Below are 8,630 nucleotides of genomic sequence, written 5' to 3' on the forward strand. Positions count from 1 at the left end.
CTGTTTCTGTCATGAAGCCAGTATTTTTGTAATTATCAAGTAGTGTTTTTCTGTAAGGACACCCTTGAATAAAGAAAGACTTAAACCATCCTGTTACACAGATGTGTGATACTCTAGATATTATAAATGATTATGTACTGAATTTTGGTTAGGAAGGAACATACCAATCCACACTGAAGAAGGGGTCAGTCTCACAATCCTTACTCTAGTAGTCTTAGGTCATACAAGAGTTTGTAAAGTCCTTCTCTGTGCTCTTTCTTAGCAGCATATAGTGAGTCAACAGTGGAATGCAAGACGTCAATTTTTACTGAATCTTTAGCTTTGCCAGAATACGTCACTCAAGCAAGTAATCCACCAATGATACTCCTCTTTGGATTGAAGACTTTGGAACCAAGTTTCCTAGTTACAGAAGGCTTTGATTAAATATTGGATTTTCCTTTAAACAGGTGAGGTTAACAGATACTTCTTTCTAAGTACATTTGCAGTAATATGTTTGCATTTGCTTTAGCTTCCTCTTCAGGTTTGCTTGAAGGACAAATACATAAACTACAAAACTTCTCTAATAGGATGTGCCAAACATAATCAAAATCAAACTGGACACTTTTTTCACAAAATGTGTAGGTTTAGGAATCCAAGACAAGTATCCATCTATTTGGGACAGTAGTGACTAGACTTCTTAAGAGCTCAGTCATCTTGCATTTAATAATTATATATTGTGTGTTTAATTAACAGATACTTAGTCATGGAAATTATGTCATCAAGCCTATAGGCTGAGTTTGTCCTAGAGAAAAAGAACAAGGATTACCCAATGTTTATATAGTCACTGCACCATTCTAACTGCTTTTCTTGGCTTGAGTGTAGGCATCCATTCCAGAACAAATGTCAATTATGCCATCTCTTAGCTGTCTCTAAAATTTCTTCTGAAGCACGTTATACTTGGAGCATAAACTAACATCTGAATGAATACTTTTTTTGTCTATTATACTAGACAGAACCTCTAGTTCTTTTTCCCTGCTCTGCTTTTTTCAAACAATGGTGCCATCACACATGAAAGGTCTACTCTACCTTCATTCCTCCTATGGAATGCATCTCCTTTCTGCTGTTAGATGCTGTTAGAGTTTTTAATTTTCATTTCAATTTATTTCATTTGCAGAGATGCATGTTATATTTGAGAGCAACAGTAGGGAATATTTTCCGTGCTGAAAGTCTGATGGGAATCTCAGGTAACACTGGTGGAAGGACATTGGCGTAGTTACTACTGTTACACACTTCTCCCCCTTGCAGCTCTTTAGAGAATGCTCCTCAGCTGCAGTGCACACATTGCATTCCCAAACCCCAGCACACAGTGTGTCCTAATATCCATCAGCCTCATACGGCTTCATGCTGCCACATCTCCCTACCCCATACACCCCAAGACCCTGTGTCATGGTGCTCCTCGTGGCTGCACGCACAAGTCCATGTTATCTGGCCTTCCTGTGCACTGCTGCACCCTTGCAAATCCAGCAGCTGCCGCAGCACAGCATTTCCAGCATGTTCAGTTCCTCCTCTGCCAGGACAGGAGAGGGCTTCAGTAACTCCACTTCGCAGCACGTCCTTCTGTGGCATAGCCACACTGCATAGAGCTCCTCAAACCACCTTGTCTTCTTCCCCCCTGAAGTTAGTGGGCTAAATTGGTGGGAAGTTGGCTTAGATGGGTGAAAAAATTTGGTACAGGTGAGAGGGATGAAGGTTATCAGCAGGGAGAGAAACCAGTGCTAGAGAGTGGAAGGGCAGAGCAGAAGCCTGCCAGACATAAGGCACTGACAGTGTTTAGGCAGCAGGGCAGAAGTTCCCTTCCCTCTGTTATAGGGAGAGAATGGAGCTGGTGGTTGTGTATAATTTCTCCACAAAATATTTTTAATTGAAGTAAAAAACATTACAGAAAATAGTATTTTTTTAGTCCAAACAGTTATCTGAAAGCATATCCAATAGGATCCCTGGAATTAATTTTTCATGCCCACATTCAGTATGCACAAGCTACTTTAGACATAGCTAAATGCATGAGCTTCTCAGCTCCTCTACTCATTAGGTATTTTTGTTAGCTTTAGCTTGGCCAGCAAAAAAACTCTCTTTTCCTAGCACTGCAGGAGGTCCCTGCTGTGACAGGCTAAAATACCAAAAGATACAAGGGGTCTGTCATATGCTGTTGTCCTTTTGATTGAACTTGGAGAGAAAAGGCTTTTGTATAGCTAGTGGCCAGTTAGCCAGCACACTCCTAATATTATAGGCACAGATTTAGTGACCTGTGTGAGAAGTGAGTTTGGAATAGATTTATTACAGCTTTATGTGCCCCTAGAAACCTTATATCTATCTTTGGCATTTTTAATGGCTTCCTTATACATTGGCATTTGGGCACCAAGCAACAATTCACATTTGAATATTCACAGCAGCCATGCAAGGCAGAGGAAGTATTGTTAGTTGTGTTTTACAGATGTGGAAGTGAAACTTTCAGGGTGTGTTTGTGTGATACAGCACAATGCTATGGACAGACCGAGATGAGGTAGACCCAAGTGGCTCAGATCCTGAAAAGCAGACCAGTTTCTGTGTTGTTTTTTTTTTTGTTTGTTTGTTTGTTTGTTTTTTATGTACATATGCTTGCTTTGTGCTGCATTGTAGTCATATGTGCAGTAGGCATAATGACCCCTTTCAGCTACAGAGCTAAAATACTTCACGTGTCACCCCCTCCGTTGCTAGCAGAAGAACAAAGCTAAAAAAATTGCTTCCATATTTGTCAGGCTAATTACCTTGTGTATGTTTCAGCACTAGAGTCAAGCCACGGCATTGCTTATTTGGTATATTTCTGTCTGAATGCTTTCCAATTTAGGGTGAAACTGAATCCTTGGTCTAAGAAATTCCCCCTAATTTCAAGTTTAAGCAGAAGGATCTGTTTATTTCAAAAGAAGTAAGTAAGTAGGAGGGTTTATTGTACTGCATGGTGCAATGAAACAGGTATAGACAGCACTTTGTCAGACATGATTTTATCTGTTTTTCTAGATTGCCAAGTCCATGAAAAGACTCTGAGACCCAGACCATGAGATGGTAGGTCGTCCTGGATTTTAAAGCTTCCAAATACCATTCTGAGCAATGGCAGTAAGAATTCAAACGTAAAGCAAATCCCATTTAACAGGTAGGAGAACTGAGGCATTCGGTGAATTGCTCATTAGGATGTGTCATATTTGTATGGATTTCTCATTTGCCTTGTGAAGATGAAGGTTTTTTTGGGATATGTTCACAATTCCATTGCTTGCACAAAACTACCCAGTTGCTCCATAAACTTCATGGATTGTCATGGCCTCGCCAGACTGATACTAAAGAATTGCAAGAAAAAAAAGAAAGAAAAAAAAAAAGGCTTCTGTTTGTAACATTCTCTTTTCAGCAGGGCTTTAAAGGTTAAGGCCTTCTGACTGTCTGAGCGACTGCCCGAGCTCTGTCAAGTAGCACTGTGTACAGACAGCACATCGTCAGCTCAGCATTGCTGAGGTTGCTGGCTGCACCTTGGGTGCAACGTGAAAATAGTGTGTGTTGAACTTACAGGGATGGACGAGTCTTGCACCATGAAATATTTGATGTTGTGTGATTGTAATATTAGTGTCAAAATGAAGCACATTTAAAGCACAGAACAGGTGTGAGATCTCACAGAGAGAGCAGGCTTCAGTTTTGCTATGTGTTACTGGGATCAGATTATCTCCTCTTTGTTTGTTTCCTCTCAGCTGGCTTGAGAAGAATGCGGGTTATAAACAAAACGTGTTGAGGATTTAATTTAGCTGATCAAAAATACTATTTTCAGATGTTAAAACTGAGGCTGAAAGAGAGGTCTGAGCTGCTGTTTTGAAAGGACAGGACTTCTTTCTCAGTGCTCTTCAGCCGTCATTGGCCCAACAATGATGGGAGAGACTCAGGGCCTGATGGATCTGCCCACACTACCGTCTGACATCACAGGACTCCCGTACCTTGTCTGCTAGCCTGCTCTCTGCTTTAAATAATACATACAGGAAAGAGCCGTATAATTCACTCAATAGTTTATGGTTACATAGAGAACAGATTAAAAGGGAAAATGAAAATAATTTGGGGATTTTTAACAGAGCAGTAGAGCAGTCCTATTTATACTTGTGATGTTTGGAGTTAATGAGCTCAGGGTGAATAATTGATAACGATTTTAAAACAAGCAAGAATTCAATTAAATATGAACAAGAGGAGGCTGAGCACGTGGTAAAGAATTTCTCTTTCCCTTTTGACTGCAAACAATCCTTTTAGATCTGGTCACTAAAGACAACTGGCAATGAAATGGGTGTGTGAAAGAGGAGGAAACCAGATATTATGTTACTTAAAAGTCATTCATCATGTCACAGGAAGGCAGCAATCTGAACTCCTGAAATAAATAATCGCTGAAGGTGATCTCTCTACACAAAGGTACTGTAGCATGAAGCCACTTCCAACTGCTAAAATATTCCTTCTGTAATGAGGCCAGTTACCCAAGTGCACTGTGTCCAGGGAAGAACAGAACATATTAAAATGATTTCCTGTGTGAGATATCTCCATGAACTATCTGTAGGCACGGACTTACTGCTCTATTGTGCAAGTGGGAATGCAGTGCAATATTCTCATCTCTATTTTTACCAGTATGAATGCTGAAGGAATGCAGGATTCTCAAGACTAAGTTGTAAAAACTGTTTTCTTCCTATTGAAGAGCCCCATTCCTATCTGCCTATCAGCACATTGATTCCAAGTAAAATTAATTGTCATTTTGCATTTGTCAGCAGAGAGTAGTATTTCCTTCTGTCCTACAATTCCTGTCTGCTTTATCCTACTTTGTGTGAAACAGTTCTTCAGCATTTCTTACCAAGAATGGATGGCTTGAAAACATCTATTTGATATTATAGCTGGTAGCAATGTTGAAGCTGTAACTGTCTGAAAGAGTAACGATGCTTTTGTTGGTGGTCAAGGTAACAGCACCACTGCACATTAAAACAAACACTCAGTACCATTCTTCTGAAAATGTACTGTCTTGTCTTTGTGAAGACAGTGACTTTGGGATGAGGATGGGCACAAAAGCTTTTGTCAGCAAAATAAGTGATTGCAAGGGATCAGTAGTTGTAAACACTTGCTTCTAAGAGTTTAGAAGCACAAGCATTCTTTGTTTTTCCATCTCTTACAACATGCAGTGATACACTCAAGTTCACTCTGACGTCTAGCCCAGCATAAACTGAGGAATTTTCCTAAGTGGTTTCTGCACTGAAGTCAATAATGCAAGTTCATATGTTTTTCATCTATGTATTATACTGTGATACTATATTAATTTTCTATTTCCCTTTCCCTTTCCTGGAATGTGCTTGAAGATCTAAATCGAGTGGCTTTGCAGCATTTATCGGTATTTCCTGTGATGCAAGTGTACACAGAAGATACAGAAGTTAGGCAGGACTGTTAGCATCACCTTTGCTGCTGCTTAGTTTTCTGACGTTAGTACTCATCACTCGTTGTTCTACATAGCTATGCACATTGCTGCTTTATTGGGGGAGCATGGACACCACATAAAAATGCACATGCACCTTAGATGCTCCATGTGATAAGTAATAGGGAACGGGCTAGATAAACCTGAAAAAAATAATAATTGTTCTCTCTGTCTTTCTCTTTATTTATCTAAGCAGCTGTAGAAATTGATTGAAGCTCAAGGTCTGATTTTTCATCAGCTAATACGTGTGGGACTGAGTATGAGGACAGTGCTACAAGGATGCCAGCAGAGGTAGGACTGCCTGTCCTTAGATCTGGTTGCAACACATCAGGATCCTGTAGAAGAAAAAGAGAGAATACAATATGTGAATGTGAGTGTCAAGTACTCATTCATTATAACATTGTTTTGATTCTGTTCTATTTAGGGTGAGTCTGTATCCACACCTGTGCCCTGCACATTATACAGCAGGGTTAAAAGATCATAGAGGTTGCAGTAATGCAGGAAAGTTAGTGAAATGGACTTTCTGAGTTGGAATCACATTAAAGATTCATGTGTAGTCTTAGCATCTGTTCCTCCTTTGTAGGATATCTGCACTTTTAATTTTTAAGCATGTCTTAGCCTCAACCTGGGAAGAGAGATACTATAACAAAGGGATATACATTATTAACCTTAGAGCTTCCAGCTTCAGTCAGCTCCTACAGACTGATGTTCAGGGTTCTGGACAAGCAGATGAGCACCCACCAGCCAGTCTGCAACACTGGCACGGTCCTGGATTGGGCTGACTCCGGGGGCAGTTTTAATGGAGCAGATATATGCAGTCACTTATTTTGGTAGTTGTAATTAACAGAAAATGTTTATACCGACTAATCAAAGATCACTGGTGTCTGCAGTGTAACCTCAAGGAAGATACAGTTTCAAGTTCTTATCTTGGAAAAGTGGCCACTATGCCTATGCAAGTACCCTAGGACAAAGTCCCTGACTCACAGCGTAAATTATTAATGGTATTCTGTTCAGGTGAGAACGTAGTCTCCTACCTAGCTGCACAGTGTTACGAAGGACCATAAACAAGTTCAAAGCACCTTTTGAATGGTTTAGCTGGAATAATTGTTAACAGCTGAATTTAACAGCATTCAGGATGGATACCCAGGTAACTTTAATTATTAGTGGATGTAGTGATAGATCTGTTAGCAGCTAGAGATGTAGTTCCAATTTCTATTAACTGCATTAGCAAATATTTGAGTAATGCATTTCCGTAGGTTAGGTGATGCTATAATGATTTTGAACTAATATTTTTATAAAGCACACAACTATATAATTCAATCACAAATATCTAGACTCATTTCAAAAACTTTGTGGTGCAAAAGTGAGCGTGTGTTGCATTTATCTTGGACGATACGCCTTCAGCAGTAGGAACTACTTTCAGCCTCGATACCTGTATATTCATAAATGTGCCCTTTCCCTCTCTGCTGGCTAATTTAATTTAGTGGACTTTGACAAAGAAATTTCTTGGAAGCTGTGACTGGGGTGACATCTCACTTGCATGCTAATGAGGTCTTGACAGAGGAGATGACAGATGGAACTCCAGGATCAAAACAGCTACCTTTTTTTTCCAGCAGGATATTAACATTCAAAGGTTTGTAACAGCTCTTACAATTAAGTTGCACGTTTCTAGGTATCTGCTGGTGACTTTCTCTTGACATAGATTGTAGCAAAATTTCTAGGGAAAATTCCATAATACCTCCATAGATGGCATGCGTCATTAACACAGACTTTTCTTAAACAGTCCAGTTTAGTTTTTCTAAATCCTTTGGAAGTTCTGAAGCTGACCTGTTCAGACAGTGGTCACAGTCTTGATGTGGCACTCTTTGCCTCCGGCAATCTCCATCAGATCTCATCACAACACCTGTTGATGGTTTTTGTAGGACAGACCTCCACGTAACCTTGACATTCTTGGTCCAGAGCTTGTAAGCAAGTGAATGACATTGTGAAATTCCTGTGATCTGTCTGGCAAACATTCCACTTGCTGCAGAATAACTTTGTTAATCCTCCGTTTATTTATTGAGCATCGGTGTGTTGAGACCTGCTCAAAGGGAAAACGATGCCTTTGCACTTCCTTTTCTCCTCTTCCCTGTAGAAAATGGTTCTCTGTGTTTGACAGGGACAATGAGTTCACACTCAGGAAATGTCTCGTGAAGGTCAGTTGTGCAGCAGAGGTGGTGTCCGAGGAGGAACTGCAGTTGAAAAGCTTCGCAGAGAGCTGCTCCATCAACTGATTGGGCTGGAGAGAGTCAGCTTGGCACACGAGGGGAGGGAGGCCCTTGCAGGCTGGGGGGATGCCTGAAGTGAGGAGTGGCACTGAGGCGCTGGGGAGGGATGCTGAAGCAACGGTGGTCAGCTGCGAGCAGCAGCACGGAGGGAGCAGAGGTGTGAGCCGGACTGGAACTGTGCAGCTGGCCCCGTGAGGACCAAATGACAGAGCTCGATGCCGAAGCCAAAGAGAAGTAAGCAAATTATTCCCGAATAAAAGGTGACGGAGGCAGAACGTAACAGAGCATTTAAGCTGCATATTCTGAGACAGAGAGAGAAATACAGTAACCAAAGGCAAGACAGAGGATTTAATTTTTAATTAGCCGTAATTAATTCCTTCCCCATCTTATGTCTGGTGAGAACACACAGTGAAAGGAAGTAATATCAGTTTTGCTTCGATGTGTCATAGTACCATTCAGAGAGAGAGAGAAAGGAATGCATTTTGGTCAGTTGAAGTACTGCCTGCTAAACTCAGAGGTGATGTGGTTGTCTGGCTGTGCAGTGATCCTGTCAAATCTGTTGGGGTTTTGCTTATTGCAACACTGAGAGCTTTTTACTTTCCATGGGATTTTCAGGGCTGCTGCTCCACAGTGCATAGTCTACGTGAATGTGAGACAGCTGAGCCCTCGTTCGGTGATCCAGATTGGCTTGTACTTAAGTGTAAATATAAGGATAATTCATGGGATGTGATAGGTACCTTGCTGTTGAGGTTTTGAACTGAAGCAGGAACGAGGGAATTTCTTTTTAGTAATAGTTGTAGAAGGCTTGAGAATAATTCCTCCCCAGGGGAAAAAAATATTAATAATAATTTTTCAATTAAAAAAACAACTTATAT

General features: G+C 40.7%; 1 long non-coding RNA gene across 1 annotated transcript; it reads left to right on the forward strand.

Annotated features, from left to right (window-relative positions):
* Positions 1 to 268: 268 nt before the first annotated feature.
* On the forward strand, positions 269 to 5,276 carry LOC121079601. The gene is made up of 4 exons (XR_005825105.1): positions 269 to 446; positions 1,154 to 1,223; positions 3,034 to 3,166; positions 4,294 to 5,276. It is a non-coding gene; the product is annotated as an uncharacterized LOC121079601 (long non-coding RNA).
* The last annotated feature ends 3,354 nt before the right edge of the window (positions 5,277 to 8,630 follow it).

This window comes from Cygnus olor, chromosome 17 (genome assembly GCF_009769625.2).
Source record: "Cygnus olor isolate bCygOlo1 chromosome 17, bCygOlo1.pri.v2, whole genome shotgun sequence".
Lineage (NCBI taxonomy): Eukaryota > Metazoa > Chordata > Aves > Anseriformes > Anatidae > Cygnus > Cygnus olor.